Here is a 17,920-nt window from a genome sequence, read left to right as displayed (position 1 = left end):
TACCCGACTGGTCTTTTCCAGTCCCCAATCTTCTGGGCCAGTACTCCCAAAGCGAGATGTTGCCTTTCATATACAAATAGTTCGAAGGGCTTAGATAAGTCCGGCAGCCCTAGTGCAGGCGCCATCATCAAAGCCTTTTTTTTTAGTGCGCTGTGCCATATTTTCTTATGCCGCATTCAGGGTTCCAAGGCAGGTATTCTCCCTGTGCCTCCTTCAAGATGTTGTAAAGAGGTCTTACCAGCAGTCCACAGCTGGATATCCACACACGACACCATGCGGCCGTTCCCAGGAAAGCCCTCACAACTCTTGCTGTCTTCGGTTCTGGGATCTGACAAATGGCCTCTTGCCGATCCGTTCCCAATCTCTACCGGCCCTGTAAAATCTCAAGTCCCAGGTAAGTGACCATTGGTTTTGCCATCTGTGCCGCCTTCTTGGACACTTGGCATCCTTCTTGTCCTAAGAAGTTCAACAGTTATTTGTATACACTCCTCCCAGGTTTCTGCTGCTAATAGAATATCATCCACATATTGTAGCATAACTCTTCCAGGATGGTCTCTTCTCCATATTTCTAAGTCTTTAACTAACTGGTTTCCAAAGACTGTTGGACTATTTTGAATCCTTGAGGCAACACAGTCCAGGTTAGTTGAGTTTTTCATCCCGTGGTGGGGCTCTCCCATTCAAAGGCAAAACCAGCCTGACTCTGTTTTTCGAGAGGTATGCAAAAGAAGGCATCCTTTAAATCTAGGACGGTGAACCGTTCATGTTTCTCTCTGAGGGCTGTAAGTAATGTATAGGGGTTTGCCACCACTGGGTGAATGTCCTGTTCACAGCTTGTAAGTCTTGCACTAACCTGTATTCCTCACCCCCTGGCTTTTTAACAAGTAAGACTGGGGTGTTAAATTCTGATTCGCATTGTATGAGCAACTCATATTCTATAAAGTTGAGTAGTAACTTTTCTAATCCCTTTTTGGCCTCTATCCTCAATGGGTATTGTTTTTGTCTTACCGGATTTGTTCCAGGTTTAAGGATAATTCTTACTGGTTCCGGTCTTCTGGATCTACCTGGAACCTCACTAGCCCATACCAAAGGTGTCACTGCATTCTCCACCTCCTCGGGAATTCCTTTGTTAGTCTGAGGTTGTTCCTGCAACATAAAAACTCTTGCCTCGATGGCTTTAGATGCAGGCGTTAATAATTGAACTTCCCCATCTTTAAGAGTGATCTGCATTTCCAATTTACTCAATAGGTGCCGTCCCAAGAGTGGTATAGGACATTCAGGCCTATATAAAAATTGGTGAGTTACCCTTTGTTTTCCGAGCTTAACATTTGGAGGATGGAAAAAGGCACGCTGTTCTGCTTTCCCTGTGGCACTCACAATGTTTACTGTAGCATTGCTCAATTTTCTTTGACAAGTATTTAAGAGAGTAAGTCGCCCCAGTAGCTACAAGAAAATCTATTTTCCTTTTTCCCAGCTCTAGTGTAGCCAGGGGTTCCGCTGGGGAGGTTTCCCCCAGTCCCCTTCAGGACTTAGTTAAGGGGAACTGATGTGGCAAGGGAGCTGCTTCTTGATTGTATTGTGCCTCCTCCAGAACCTCTGGACTGATAGGCATAGGACCCCCTAAAACGGTCCTTAAATTTCTGACAATCCCATTTCCAATGTCCCAATTCTTTACAATGTGCACACTGATTATCTCCTAAGGTACTGCTGGGTTTTTTTGTGCTGGAGGGGCCTCGCCTCTCCCCCCATAGTATTGCCGTCCTCCCCTGAAGTTACTGTTTGCTGACTCTCCCTGCAGTGCAGCTCTCAGGTTACCCTCTCTTTCCCTGTCTCTCCGTGCCTGTCTCCCCTCTCTTTTGTTTTCTCGTTGCTCTTCTCTAACTTCCTTCCCTTTCTGCCTGTTATCAAAAACCATCCATGCAACCTCCAACATCTTCCATTAATTCCAAATCATCCTCCTCATCACGCTCGCACTTCAAACACCTTTGCCCTGTACTACAAGCAGAGCAACACCTTCACAGCCTCCCGCTGCCTTTTCCTGCTTTTCTAATGCTGATGCCAATGCCAGGGGGTCTTGCGGGGTAAACCCACAGTCCTTCAGCCACTCAGGATGATTTCGCAAGGTGAAAAAAACAAATCAACATAAGGTACCTCACCCCATTTCTTCTCCCTTCTGCAAAACAACGTCAACTGTAATGGTGTATTATATTCCAAATTCTTATTCTTGGGCCATTTTTCCTGATCATCCAATTTATATGGCGGCCACCGGTGATTATAATATTCAATCAGTTGTCTTTTTACAAGAGGGTCCCCTCCTCTTTGTTTCCAAAGTTGTAAAATACACCCTAGGGGAGATTTCTTTACTATTCCCCCATCCACCGAAGGTTTGTTACCCATCGTAACACAAATACCACAAAAAAAAAACCACAAAACAAAAATTGACAAGTGACAAAAGTGACAAAAGTAACACAAAACAATTAAACCACAAATTCTTGATTGATCAATATCTTTCAAAAGTTCTTACAAAATTCTTAAATTACAGTACAATAGCCTCTCGCGTAGCTCACACCACGGCTTACCTGAAGGCTAAGGGGGCCTCTAACCCAGAATGTGAAATCAGAATTAAAAGTAAGAGAAATGCCTTTTACCTGTCCCAGGGAACGTGCTCAGAACTCTTCCGTCCGGGGGATCGAAGGGTCTCCCCGAGAATCCCTCGGTGCCGGCTGGAGGTCCTATGATCCCACGGATCCTTCGAGATTCAAAAGCCTCGTCCCATCTGGCTCGCCAAAACTGTCACCGAAATTCGGGAATGAAAGAAAACTCCTTAACACCAATTTAGCCTTAAGAGGCAGGCATTTCCTTTATTGCAGCGCTGGGTGTCAGGAGGATAGTTCCTCTAATCAGGCACCCCTAGCGCTAGTTCTCTTGTCATATTTATACACATGTGTCACAAAGATCACAAAGTGGTACACTCCCCGTTACAATAATTGGTTCATATTTCTTCGCCTAGCATGCAAACTAGAATGCATGCTCAGTTCCTTTCTCTGCCTCTCTCTTTTGAGTAGGTGGGATAATTTGGGTAGGGGGCTTATGGGTCGTTGGTCGTGGGGACCCTGGCCCAAATTACCTTTCCCCTAGTTTCTCAGTACTTCCGTGTTGGGAATTGTTCGCTATACGCCTCAGCAAGATAAGGATGCTGCTGGAGGCAATTAATGTCCTCCCTTTCTGCAAGTATGTACATAAGGACCTTGAAGTGTCTTGCAGCTCCTCCTTTTTCTCATGATGTGCAGCAGGTGCTTATTCTAAAAAAACTTTAGCCTTCTACCTAAAGTAATAATGAACAGTTTCTTACCACCTATAATACAAGTAGGCCTTCATTACAGGCCTTTCTTCTCGGCTACGTTTTCTTCTTATGTATAATAGAAGCAGGCCTTCATTACAGGCCTTTCTTTTTGGCTACAACTCCCCCTTTTGAAACTTGTCAGATCCTTTCAGATTCTTATAAGTTTCACCTTCACCATTTTCTATCAATCAGAGCCATATATAAATCAGTAGATATATTACCAGTACTTGTTTGCAGACAGTCGTGGCTCAAAGGGTCCTCCCTTTCCTCATTGAAGATTAAAAAAAAACTAGCCGGATTGACAGCAGAGGTGACTTTGAGCTCTACATCATCTTGTTTTAATAGTATCACTCGATATTTAAGCATTCTGCTGGGGGATAACCAATGTCCCCCCTTTTGTTCTAGAACTGTGGTAGCCATTTGGGGTGCATATACAAATTTTTTTTCTTTTTTTTTTCTTTTTTTTTCCCCCATGGTTAATTTCCTGGCTTTCTGTATTAATAGGACGGTGGCCGCTACGGCTCGCAAACATCCCGGCCATCCCTTACTTACAGGGTCCAGTTGCTTAGAGAAGTACCCGACTGGTCTTTTCCAGTCCCCAATCTTCTGGGCCAGTACTCCCAAAGCGAGATGTTGCCTTTCATATACAAATAGTTCGAAGGGCTTAGATAAGTCCGGCAGCCCTAGTGCAGGCGCCATCATCAAAGCCTTTTTTTTTAGTGCGCTGTGCCATATTTTCTTACGCCGCATTCAGGGTTCCAAGGCAGGTATTCTCCCTGTGCCTCCTTCAAGATGTTGTAAAGAGGTCTTACCAGCAGTCCACAGCTGGATATCCACACACGACACCATGCGGCCGTTCCCAGGAAAGCCCTCACAACTCTTGCTGTCTTCGGTTCTGGGATCTGACAAATGGCCTCTTGCCGATCCGTTCCCAATCTCTACCGGCCCTGTAAAATCTCAAGTCCCAGGTAAGTGACCATTGGTTTTGCCATCTGTGCCGCCTTCTTGGACACTTGGCATCCTTCTTGTCCTAAGAAGTTCAACAGTCATTTGTATACACTCCTCCCAGGTTTCTGCTGCTAATAGAATATCATCCACATATTGTAGCATAACTCTTCCAGGATGGTCTCTTCTCCATATTTCTAAGTCTTTAACTAACTGGTTTCCAAAGACTGTTGGACTATTTTGAATCCTTGAGGCAACACAGTCCAGGTTAGTTGAGTTTTTCATCCCGTGGTGGGGCTCTCCCATTCAAAGGCAAAACCAGCCTGACTCTGTTTTTCGAGAGGTATGCAAAAGAAGGCATCCTTTAAATCTAGGACGGTGAACCGTTCATGTTTCTCTCTGAGGGCTGTAAGTAATGTATAGGGGTTTGCCACCACTGGGTGAATGTCCTGTTCACAGCTTGTAAGTCTTGCACTAACCTGTATTCCTCACCCCCTGGCTTTTTAACAAGTAAGACTGGGGTGTTAAATTCTGATTCGCATTGTATGAGCAACTCATATTCTATAAAGTTGAGTAGTAACTTTTCTAATCCCTTTTTGGCCTCTATCCTCAATGGGTATTGTTTTTGTCTTACCGGATTTGTTCCAGGTTTAAGGATAATTCTTACTGGTTCCGGTCTTCTGGATCTACCTGGAACCTCACTAGCCCATACCAAAGGTGTCACTGCATTCTCCACCTCCTCGGGAATTCCTTTGTTAGTCTGAGGTTGTTCCTGCAACATAAAAACTCTTGCCTCGATGGCTTTAGATGCAGGCGTTAATAATTGAACTTCCCCATCTTTAAGAGTGATCTGCATTTCCAATTTACTCAATAGGTGCCGTCCCAAGAGTGGTATAGGACATTCAGGCCTATATAAAAATTGGTGAGTTACCCTTTGTTTTCCGAGCTTAACATTTGGAGGATGGAAAAAGGCACGCTGTTCTGCTTTCCCTGTGGCACTCACAATGTTTACTGTAGCATTGCTCAATTTTCTTTGACAAGTATTTAAGAGAGTAAGTCGCCCCAGTAGCTACAAGAAAATCTATTTTCCTTTTTCCCAGCTCTAGTGTAGCCAGGGGTTCCGCTGGGGAGGTTTCCCCCAGTCCCCTTCAGGACTTAGTTAAGGGGAACTGATGTGGCAAGGGAGCTGCTTCTTGATTGTATTGTGCCTCCTCCAGAACCTCTGGACTGATAGGCATAGGACCCCCTAAAACGGTCCTTAAATTTCTGACAATCCCATTTCCAATGTCCCAATTCTTTACAATGTGCACACTGATTATCTCCTAAGGTACTGCTGGGTTTTTTTGTGCTGGAGGGGCCTCGCCTCTCCCCCCATAGTATTGCCGTCCTCCCCTGAAGTTACTGTTTGCTGACTCTCCCTGCAGTGCAGCTCTCAGGTTACCCTCTCTTTCCCTGTCTCTCCGTGCCTGTCTCCCCTCTCTTTTGTTTTCTCGTTGCTCTTCTCTAACTTCCTTCCCTTTCTGCCTGTTATCAAAAACCATCCATGCAACCTCCAACATCTTCCATTAATTCCAAATCATCCTCCTCATCACGCTCGCACTTCAAACACCTTTGCCCTGTACTACAAGCAGAGCAACACCTTCACAGCCTCCCGCTGCCTTTTCCTGCTTTTCTAATGCTGATGCCAATGCCAGGGGGTCTTGCGGGGTAAACCCACAGTCCTTCAGCCACTCAGGATGATTTCGCAAGGTGAAAAAAACAAATCAACATAAGGTACCTCACCCCATTTCTTCTCCCTTCTGCAAAACAACGTCAACTGTAATGGTGTATTATATTCCAAATTCTTATTCTTGGGCCATTTTTCCTGATGATCCAATTTATATGGCGGCCACCGGTGATTATAATATTCAATCAGTTGTCTTTTTACAAGAGGGTCCCCTCCTCTTTGTTTCCAAAGTTGTAAAATACACCCTAGGGGAGATTTCTTTACTATTCCCCCATCCACCGAAGGTTTGTTACCCATCGTAACACAAATACCACAAAAAAAAAAACCACAAAACAAAAATTGACAAGTGACAAAAGTGACAAAAGTAACACAAAACAATTAAACCACAAATTCTTGATTGATCAATATCTTTCAAAAGTTCTTACAAAATTCTTAAATTACAGTACAATAGCCTCTCGCGTAGCTCACACCACGGCTTACCTGAAGGCTAAGGGGGCCTCTAACCCAGAATGTGAAATCAGAATTAAAAGTAAGAGAAATGCCTTTTACCTGTCCCAGGGAACGTGCTCAGAACTCTTCCGTCCGGGGGATCGAAGGGTCTCCCCGAGAATCCCTCGGTGCCGGCTGGAGGTCCTATGATCCCACGGATCCTTCGAGATTCAAAAGCCTCGTCCCATCTGGCTCGCCAAAACTGTCACCGAAATTCGGGAATGAAAGAAAACTCCTTAACACCAATTTAGCCTTAAGAGGCAGGCATTTCCTTTATTGCAGCGCTGGGTGTCAGGAGGATAGTTCCTCTAATCAGGCACCCCTAGCGCTAGTTCTCTTGTCATATTTATACACATGTGTCACAAAGATCACAAAGTGGTACACTCCCCATTACAATAATTGGTTCATATTTCTTCGCCTAGCATGCAAACTAGAACGCATGCTCAGTTCCTTTCTCCGCCTCTCTCTTTTGAGTAGGTGGGATAATTTGGGTAGGGGGCTTATGGGTCGTTGGTCGTGGGGACCCTGGCCCAAATTACCTTTCCCCTAGTTTCTCAGTACTTCCGTGTTGGGAATTGTTCGCTATACGCCTCAGCAAGATAAGGATGCTGCTGGAGGCAATTAATGTCCTCCCTTTCTGCAAGTATGTACATAAGGACCTTGAAGTGTCTTGCAGCTCCTCCTTTTTCTCATGATGTGCAGCAGGTGCTTATTCTAAGAATCGTTAGCCTTCTACCTAAAGTAATAATGAACAGTTTCTTACCACCTATAATACAAGTAGGCCTTCATTACAGGCCTTTCTTCTCGGCTACGTTTTCTTCTTATGTATAACAGAAGCAGGCCTTCATTACAGGCCTTTCTTTTTGGCTACAACCCCCCCCCTTTTGAAACTTGTCAGATCCTTTCAGATTCTTATAAGTTTCACCTTCACCATTTTCTATCAATCAGAGCCATATATAAATCAGTAGATATATTACCAGTACTTGTTTGCAGACAGTCGTGGCTCAAAGGGTCCTCCCTTTCCTCATTGAAGATTAAAAAAAAACTAGCCGGATTGACAGCAGAGGTGACTTTGAGCTCTACATCATCTTGTTTTAATAGTATCACTCGATATTTAAGCATTCTGCTGGGGGATAACCAATGTCCCCCCTTTTGTTCTAGAACTGTGGTAGCCATTTGGGGTGCATATACAATTTTTTTTTCTTTTTTTTTTCTTTTTTTTTCCCCCATGGTTAATTTCCTGGCTTTCTGTATTAATAGGACGGTGGCCGCTACGGCTCGCAAACATCCCGGCCATCCCTTACTTACAGGGTCCAGTTGCTTAGAGAAGTACCCGACTGGTCTTTTCCAGTCCCCAATCTTCTGGGCCAGTACTCCCAAAGCGAGATGTTGCCTTTCATATACAAATAGTTCGAAGGGCTTAGATAAGTCCGGCAGCCCTAGTGCAGGCGCCATCATCAAAGCCTTTTTTTTTAGTGCGCTGTGCCATATTTTCTTATGCCGCATTCAGGGTTCCAAGGCAGGTATTCTCCCTGTGCCTCCTTCAAGATGTTGTAAAGAGGTCTTACCAGCAGTCCACAGCTGGATATCCACACACGACACCATGCGGCCGTTCCCAGGAAAGCCCTCACAACTCTTGCTGTCTTCGGTTCTGGGATCTGACAAATGGCCTCTTGCCGATCCGTTCCCAATCTCTACCGGCCCTGTAAAATCTCAAGTCCCAGGTAAGTGACCATTGGTTTTGCCATCTGTGCCGCCTTCTTGGACACTTGGCATCCTTCTTGTCCTAAGAAGTTCAACAGTCATTTGTATACACTCCTCCCAGGTTTCTGCTGCTAATAGAATATCATCCACATATTGTAGCATAACTCTTCCAGGATGGTCTCTTCTCCATATTTCTAAGTCTTTAACTAACTGGTTTCCAAAGACTGTTGGACTATTTTGAATCCTTGAGGCAACACAGTCCAGGTTAGTTGAGTTTTTCATCCCGTGGTGGGGCTCTCCCATTCAAAGGCAAAACCAGCCTGACTCTGTTTTTCGAGAGGTATGCAAAAGAAGGCATCCTTTAAATCTAGGACGGTGAACCGTTCATGTTTCTCTCTGAGGGCTGTAAGTAATGTATAGGGGTTTGCCACCACTGGGTGAATGTCCTGTTCACAGCTTGTAAGTCTTGCACTAACCTGTATTCCTCACCCCCTGGCTTTTTAACAAGTAAGACTGGGGTGTTAAATTCTGATTCGCATTGTATGAGCAACTCATATTCTATAAAGTTGAGTAGTAACTTTTCTAATCCCTTTTTGGCCTCTATCCTCAATGGGTATTGTTTTTGTCTTACCGGATTTGTTCCAGGTTTAAGGATAATTCTTACTGGTTCCGGTCTTCTGGATCTACCTGGAACCTCACTAGCCCATACCAAAGGTGTCACTGCATTCTCCACCTCCTCGGGAATTCCTTTGTTAGTCTTAGGTTGTTCCTGCAACATAAAAACTCTTGCCTCGATGGCTTTAGATGCAGGCGTTAATAATTGAACTTCCCCATCTTTAAGAGTGATCTGCATTTCCAATTTACTCAATAGGTGCCGTCCCAAGAGTGGTATAGGACATTCAGGCCTATATAAAAATTGGTGAGTTACCCTTTGTTTTCCGAGCTTAACATTTGGAGGATGGAAAAAGGCACGCTGTTCTGCTTTCCCTGTGGCACTCACAATGTTTACTGTAGCATTGCTCAATTTTCTTTGACAAGTATTTAAGAGAGTAAGTCGCCCCAGTAGCTACAAGAAAATCTATTTTCCTTTTTCCCAGCTCTAGTGTAGCCAGGGGTTCCGCTGGGGAGGTTTCCCCCAGTCCCCTTCAGGACTTAGTTAAGGGGAACTGATGTGGCAAGGGAGCTGCTTCTTGATTGTATTGTGCCTCCTCCAGAACCTCTGGACTGATAGGCATAGGACCCCCTAAAACGGTCCTTAAATTTCTGACAATCCCATTTCCAATGTCCCAATTCTTTACAATGTGCACACTGATTATCTCCTAAGGTACTGCTGGGTTTTTTTGTGCTGGAGGGGCCTCGCCTCTCCCCCCATAGTATTGCCGTCCTCCCCTGAAGTTACTGTTTGCTGACTCTCCCTGCAGTGCAGCTCTCAGGTTACCCTCTCTTTCCCTGTCTCTCCGTGCCTGTCTCCCCTCTCTTTTGTTTTCTCGTTGCTCTTCTCTAACTTCCTTCCCTTTCTGCCTGTTATCAAAAACCATCCATGCAACCTCCAACATCTTCCATTAATTCCAAATCATCCTCCTCATCACGCTCGCACTTCAAACACCTTTGCCCTGTACTACAAGCAGAGCAACACCTTCACAGCCTCCCGCTGCCTTTTCCTGCTTTTCTAATGCTGATGCCAATGCCAGGGGGTCTTGCGGGGTAAACCCACAGTCCTTCAGCCACTCAGGATGATTTCGCAAGGTGAAAAAAACAAATCAACATAAGGTACCTCACCCCATTTCTTCTCCCTTCTGCAAAACAACGTCAACTGTAATGGTGTATTATATTCCAAATTCTTATTCTTGGGCCATTTTTCCTGATGATCCAATTTATATGGCGGCCACCGGTGATTATAATATTCAATCAGTTGTCTTTTTACAAGAGGGTCCCCTCCTCTTTGTTTCCAAAGTTGTAAAATACACCCTAGGGGAGATTTCTTTACTATTCCCCCATCCACCGAAGGTTTGTTACCCATCGTAACACAAATACCACAAAAAAAAAAACCACAAAACAAAAATTGACAAGTGACAAAAGTGACAAAAGTAACACAAAACAATTAAACCACAAATTCTTGATTGATCAATATCTTTCAAAAGTTCTTACAAAATTCTTAAATTACAGTACAATAGCCTCTCGCGTAGCTCACACCACGGCTTACCTGAAGGCTAAGGGGGCCTCTAACCCAGAATGTGAAATCAGAATTAAAAGTAAGAGAAATGCCTTTTACCTGTCCCAGGGAACGTGCTCAGAACTCTTCCGTCCGGGGGATCGAAGGGTCTCCCCGAGAATCCCTCGGTGCCGGCTGGAGGTCCTATGATCCCACGGATCCTTCGAGATTCAAAAGCCTCGTCCCATCTGGCTCGCCAAAACTGTCACCGAAATTCGGGAATGAAAGAAAACTCCTTAACACCAATTTAGCCTTAAGAGGCAGGCATTTCCTTTATTGCAGCGCTGGGTGTCAGGAGGATAGTTCCTCTAATCAGGCACCCCTAGCGCTAGTTCTCTTGTCATATTTATACACATGTGTCACAAAGATCACAAAGTGGTACACTCCCCATTACAATAATTGGTTCATATTTCTTCGCCTAGCATGCAAACTAGAACGCATGCTCAGTTCCTTTCTCCGCCTCTCTCTTTTGAGTAGGTGGGATAATTTGGGTAGGGGGCTTATGGGTCGTTGGTCGTGGGGACCCTGGCCCAAATTACCTTTCCCCTAGTTTCTCAGTACTTCCGTGTTGGGAATTGTTCGCTATATGCCTCAGCAAGATAAGGATGCTGCTGGAGGCAATTAATGTCCTCCCTTTCTGCAAGTATGTACATAAGGACCTTGAAGTGTCTTGCAGCTCCTCCTTTTTCTCATGATGTGCAGCAGGTGCTTATTCTAAGAATCGTTAGCCTTCTACCTAAAGTAATAATGAACAGTTTCTTACCACCTATAATACAAGTAGGCCTTCATTACAGGCCTTTCTTCTCGGCTACGTTTTCTTCTTATGTATAATAGAAGCAGGCCTTCATTACAGGCCTTTCTTTTTGGCTACAACCCCCCCCCTTTTGAAACTTGTCAGATCCTTTCAGATTCTTATAAGTTTCACCTTCACCATTTTCTATCAATCAGAGCCATATATAAATCAGTAGATATATTACCAGTACTTGTTTGCAGACAGTCGTGGCTCAAAGGGTCCTCCCTTTCCTCATTGAAGATTAAAAAAAAACTAGCCGGATTGACAGCAGAGGTGACTTTGAGCTCTACATCATCTTGTTTTAATAGTATCACTCGATATTTAAGCATTCTGCTGGGGGATAACCAATGTCCCCCCTTTTGTTCTAGAACTGTGGTAGCCATTTGGGGTGCATATACAATTTTTTTTTCTTTTTTTTTTCTTTTTTTTTCCCCCATGGTTAATTTCCTGGCTTTCTGTATTAATAGGACGGTGGCCGCTACGGCTCGCAAACATCCCGGCCATCCCTTACTTACAGGGTCCAGTTGCTTAGAGAAGTACCCGACTGGTCTTTTCCAGTCCCCAATCTTCTGGGCCAGTACTCCCAAAGCGAGATGTTGCCTTTCATATACAAATAGTTCGAAGGGCTTAGATAAGTCCGGCAGCCCTAGTGCAGGCGCCATCATCAAAGCCTTTTTTTTTAGTGCGCTGTGCCATATTTTCTTATGCCGCATTCAGGGTTCCAAGGCAGGTATTCTCCCTGTGCCTCCTTCAAGATGTTGTAAAGAGGTCTTACCAGCAGTCCACAGCTGGATATCCACACACGACACCATGCGGCCGTTCCCAGGAAAGCCCTCACAACTCTTGCTGTCTTCGGTTCTGGGATCTGACAAATGGCCTCTTGCCGATCCGTTCCCAATCTCTACCGGCCCTGTAAAATCTCAAGTCCCAGGTAAGTGACCATTGGTTTTGCCATCTGTGCCGCCTTCTTGGACACTTGGCATCCTTCTTGTCCTAAGAAGTTCAACAGTCATTTGTATACACTCCTCCCAGGTTTCTGCTGCTAATAGAATATCATCCACATATTGTAGCATAACTCTTCCAGGATGGTCTCTTCTCCATATTTCTAAGTCTTTAACTAACTGGTTTCCAAAGACTGTTGGACTATTTTGAATCCTTGAGGCAACACAGTCCAGGTTAGTTGAGTTTTTCATCCCGTGGTGGGGCTCTCCCATTCAAAGGCAAAACCAGCCTGACTCTGTTTTTCGAGAGGTATGCAAAAGAAGGCATCCTTTAAATCTAGGACGGTGAACCGTTCATGTTTCTCTCTGAGGGCTGTAAGTAATGTATAGGGGTTTGCCACCACTGGGTGAATGTCCTGTTCACAGCTTGTAAGTCTTGCACTAACCTGTATTCCTCACCCCCTGGCTTTTTAACAAGTAAGACTGGGGTGTTAAATTCTGATTCGCATTGTATGAGCAACTCATATTCTATAAAGTTGAGTAGTAACTTTTCTAATCCCTTTTTGGCCTCTATCCTCAATGGGTATTGTTTTTGTCTTACCGGATTTGTTCCAGGTTTAAGGATAATTCTTACTGGTTCCGGTCTTCTGGATCTACCTGGAACCTCACTAGCCCATACCAAAGGTGTCACTGCATTCTCCACCTCCTCGGGAATTCCTTTGTTAGTCTGAGGTTGTTCCTGCAACATAAAAACTCTTGCCTCGATGGCTTTAGATGCAGGCGTTAATAATTGAACTTCCCCATCTTTAAGAGTGATCTGCATTTCCAATTTACTCAATAGGTGCCGTCCCAAGAGTGGTATAGGACATTCAGGCCTATATAAAAATTGGTGAGTTACCCTTTGTTTTCCGAGCTTAACATTTGGAGGATGGAAAAAGGCACGCTGTTCTGCTTTCCCTGTGGCACTCACAATGTTTACTGTAGCATTGCTCAATTTTCTTTGACAAGTATTTAAGAGAGTAAGTCGCCCCAGTAGCTACAAGAAAATCTATTTTCCTTTTTCCCAGCTCTAGTGTAGCCAGGGGTTCCGCTGGGGAGGTTTCCCCCAGTCCCCTTCAGGACTTAGTTAAGGGGAACTGATGTGGCAAGGGAGCTGCTTCTTGATTGTATTGTGCCTCCTCCAGAACCTCTGGACTGATAGGCATAGGACCCCCTAAAACGGTCCTTAAATTTCTGACAATCCCATTTCCAATGTCCCAATTCTTTACAATGTGCACACTGATTATCTCCTAAGGTACTGCTGGGTTTTTTTGTGCTGGAGGGGCCTCGCCTCTCCCCCCATAGTATTGCCGTCCTCCCCTGAAGTTACTGTTTGCTGACTCTCCCTGCAGTGCAGCTCTCAGGTTACCCTCTCTTTCCCTGTCTCTCCGTGCCTGTCTCCCCTCTCTTTTGTTTTCTCGTTGCTCTTCTCTAACTTCCTTCCCTTTCTGCCTGTTATCAAAAACCATCCATGCAACCTCCAACATCTTCCATTAATTCCAAATCATCCTCCTCATCACGCTCGCACTTCAAACACCTTTGCCCTGTACTACAAGCAGAGCAACACCTTCACAGCCTCCCGCTGCCTTTTCCTGCTTTTCTAATGCTGATGCCAATGCCAGGGGGTCTTGCGGGGTAAACCCACAGTCCTTCAGCCACTCAGGATGATTTCGCAAGGTGAAAAAAACAAATCAACATAAGGTACCTCACCCCATTTCTTCTCCCTTCTGCAAAACAACGTCAACTGTAATGGTGTATTATATTCCAAATTCTTATTCTTGGGCCATTTTTCCTGATGATCCAATTTATATGGCGGCCACCGGTGATTATAATATTCAATCAGTTGTCTTTTTACAAGAGGGTCCCCTCCTCTTTGTTTCCAAAGTTGTAAAATACACCCTAGGGGAGATTTCTTTACTATTCCCCCATCCACCGAAGGTTTGTTACCCATCGTAACACAAATACCACAAAAAAAAAACCACAAAACAAAAATTGACAAGTGACAAAAGTGACAAAAGTAACACAAAACAATTAAACCACAAATTCTTGATTGATCAATATCTTTCAAAAGTTCTTACAAAATTCTTAAATTACAGTACAATAGCCTCTCGCGTAGCTCACACCACGGCTTACCTGAAGGCTAAGGGGGCCTCTAACCCAGAATGTGAAATCAGAATTAAAAGTAAGAGAAATGCCTTTTACCTGTCCCAGGGAACGTGCTCAGAACTCTTCCGTCCGGGGGATCGAAGGGTCTCCCCGAGAATCCCTCGGTGCCGGCTGGAGGTCCTATGATCCCACGGATCCTTCGAGATTCAAAAGCCTCGTCCCATCTGGCTCGCCAAAACTGTCACCGAAATTCGGGAATGAAAGAAAACTCCTTAACACCAATTTAGCCTTAAGAGGCAGGCATTTCCTTTATTGCAGCGCTGGGTGTCAGGAGGATAGTTCCTCTAATCAGGCACCCCTAGCGCTAGTTCTCTTGTCATATTTATACACATGTGTCACAAAGATCACAAAGTGGTACACTCCCCGTTACAATAATTGGTTCATATTTCTTCGCCTAGCATGCAAACTAGAACGCATGCTCAGTTCCTTTCTCTGCCTCTCTCTTTTGAGTAGGTGGGATAATTTGGGTAGGGGGCTTATGGGTCGTTGGTCGTGGGGACCCTGGCCCAAATTACCTTTCCCCTAGTTTCTCAGTACTTCCGTGTTGGGAATTGTTCGCTATACGCCTCAGCAAGATAAGGATGTTGCTGGAGGCAATTAATGTCCTCCCTTTCTGCAAGTATGTACATAAGGACCTTGAAGTGTCTTGCAGCTCCTCCTTTTTCTCATGATGTGCAGCAGGTGCTTATTCTAAGAATCGTTAGCCTTCTACCTAAAGTAATAATGAACAGTTTCTTACCACCTATAATACAAGTAGGCCTTCATTACAGGCCTTTCTTCTCGGCTACGTTTTCTTCTTATGTATAATAGAAGCAGGCCTTCATTACAGGCCTTTCTTTTTGGCTACAACCCCCCCCCTTTTGAAACTTGTCAGATCCTTTCAGATTCTTATAAGTTTCACCTTCACCATTTTCTATCAATCAGAGCCATATATAAATCAGTAGATATATTACCAGTACTTGTTTGCAGACAGTCGTGGCTCAAAGGGTCCTCCCTTTCCTCATTGAAGATTAAAAAAAAACTAGCCGGATTGACAGCAGAGGTGACTTTGAGCTCTACATCATCTTGTTTTAATAGTATCACTCGATATTTAAGCATTCTGCTGGGGGATAACCAATGTCCCCCCTTTTGTTCTAGAACTGTGGTAGCCATTTGGGGTGCATATACAATTTTTTTTTCTTTTTTTTTTTCTTTTTTTTTCCCCCATGGTTAATTTCCTGGCTTTCTGTATTAATAGGACGGTGGCCGCTACGGCTCGCAAACATCCCGGCCATCCCTTACTTACAGGGTCCAGTTGCTTAGAGAAGTACCCGACTGGTCTTTTCCAGTCCCCAATCTTCTGGGCCAGTACTCCCAAAGCGAGATGTTGCCTTTCATATACAAATAGTTCGAAGGGCTTAGATAAGTCCGGCAGCCCTAGTGCAGGCGCCATCATCAAAGCCTTTTTTTTTAGTGCGCTGTGCCGTATTTTCTTATGCCGCATTCAGGGTTCCAAGGCAGGTATTCTCCCTGTGCCTCCTTCAAGATGTTGTAAAGAGGTCTTACCAGCAGTCCACAGCTGGATATCCACACACGACACCATGCGGCCGTTCCCAGGAAAGCCCTCACAACTCTTGCTGTCTTCGGTTCTGGGATCTGACAAATGGCCTCTTGCCGATCCGTTCCCAATCTCTACCGGCCCTGTAAAATCTCAAGTCCCAGGTAAGTGACCATTGGTTTTGCCATCTGTGCCGCCTTCTTGGACACTTGGCATCCTTCTTGTCCTAAGAAGTTCAACAGTCATTTGTATACACTCCTCCCAGGTTTCTGCTGCTAATAGAATATCATCCACATATTGTAGCATAACTCTTCCAGGATGGTCTCTTCTCCATATTTCTAAGTCTTTAACTAACTGGTTTCCAAAGACTGTTGGACTATTTTGAATCCTTGAGGCAACACAGTCCAGGTTAGTTGAGTTTTTCATCCCGTGGTGGGGCTCTCCCATTCAAAGGCAAAACCAGCCTGACTCTGTTTTTCGAGAGGTATGCAAAAGAAGGCATCCTTTAAATCTAGGACGGTGAACCGTTCATGTTTCTCTCTGAGGGCTGTAAGTAATGTATAGGGGTTTGCCACCACTGGGTGAATGTCCGGTTCACAGCTTGTAAGTCTTGCACTAACCTGTATTCCTCACCCCCTGGCTTTTTAACAAGTAAGACTGGGGTGTTAAATTCTGATTCGCATTGTATGAGCAACTCATATTCTATAAAGTTGAGTAGTAACTTTTCTAATCCCTTTTTGGCCTCTATCCTCAATGGGTATTGTTTTTGTCTTACCGGATTTGTTCCAGGTTTAAGGATAATTCTTACTGGTTCCGGTCTTCTGGATCTACCTGGAACCTCACTAGCCCGTACCAAAGGTGTCACTGCATTCTCCACCTCCTCGGGAATTCCTTTGTTAGTCTGAGGTTGTTCCTGCAACATAAAAACTCTTGCCTCGATGGCTTTAGATGCAGGCGTTAATAATTGAACTTCCCCATCTTTAAGAGTGATCTGCATTTCCAATTTACTCAATAGGTGCCGTCCCAAGAGTGGTATAGGACATTCAGGCCTATATAAAAATTGGTGAGTTACCCTTTGTTTTCCGAGCTTAACATTTGGAGGATGGAAAAAGGCACGCTGTTCTGCTTTCCCTGTGGCACTCACAATGTTTACTGTAGCATTGCTCAATTTTCTTTGACAAGTATTTAAGAGAGTAAGTCGCCCCAGTAGCTACAAGAAAATCTATTTTCCTTTTTCCCAGCTCTAGTGTAGCCAGGGGTTCCGCTGGGGAGGTTTCCCCCAGTCCCCTTCAGGACTTAGTTAAGGGGAACTGATGTGGCAAGGGAGCTGCTTCTTGATTGTATTGTGCCTCCTCCAGAACCTCTGGACTGATAGGCATAGGACCCCCTAAAACGGTCCTTAAATTTCTGACAATCCCATTTCCAATGTCCCAATTCTTTACAATGTGCACACTGATTATCTCCTAAGGTACTGCTGGGTTTTTTTGTGCTGGAGGGGCCTCGCCTCTCCCCCCATAGTATTGCCGTCCTCCCCTGAAGTTACTGTTTGCTGACTCTCCCTGCAGTGCAGCTCTCAGGTTACCCTCTCTTTCCCTGTCTCTCCGTGCCTGTCTCCCCTCTCTTTTGTTTTCTCGTTGCTCTTCTCTAACTTCCTTCCCTTTCTGCCTGTTATCAAAAACCATCCATGCAACCTCCAACATCTTCCATTAATTCCAAATCATCCTCCTCATCACGCTCGCACTTCAAACACCTTTGCCCTGTACTACAAGCAGAGCAACACCTTCACAGCCTCCCGCTGCCTTTTCCTGCTTTTCTAATGCTGATGCCAATGCCAGGGGGTCTTGCGGGGTAAACCCACAGTCCTTCAGCCACTCAGGATGATTTCGCAAGGTGAAAAAAACAAATCAACATAAGGTACCTCACCCCATTTCTTCTCCCTTCTGCAAAACAACGTCAACTGTAATGGTGTATTATATTCCAAATTCTTATTCTTGGGCCATTTTTCCTGATGATCCAATTTATATGGCG

This window comes from Grus americana, unplaced genomic scaffold (assembly GCF_028858705.1).
Source record: "Grus americana isolate bGruAme1 unplaced genomic scaffold, bGruAme1.mat scaffold_43_1, whole genome shotgun sequence".
NCBI lineage: Eukaryota > Metazoa > Chordata > Aves > Gruiformes > Gruidae > Grus > Grus americana.
The sequence above is the reverse complement of the archived record's forward strand: the minus strand, read 5'-3'. Positions refer to the sequence as shown.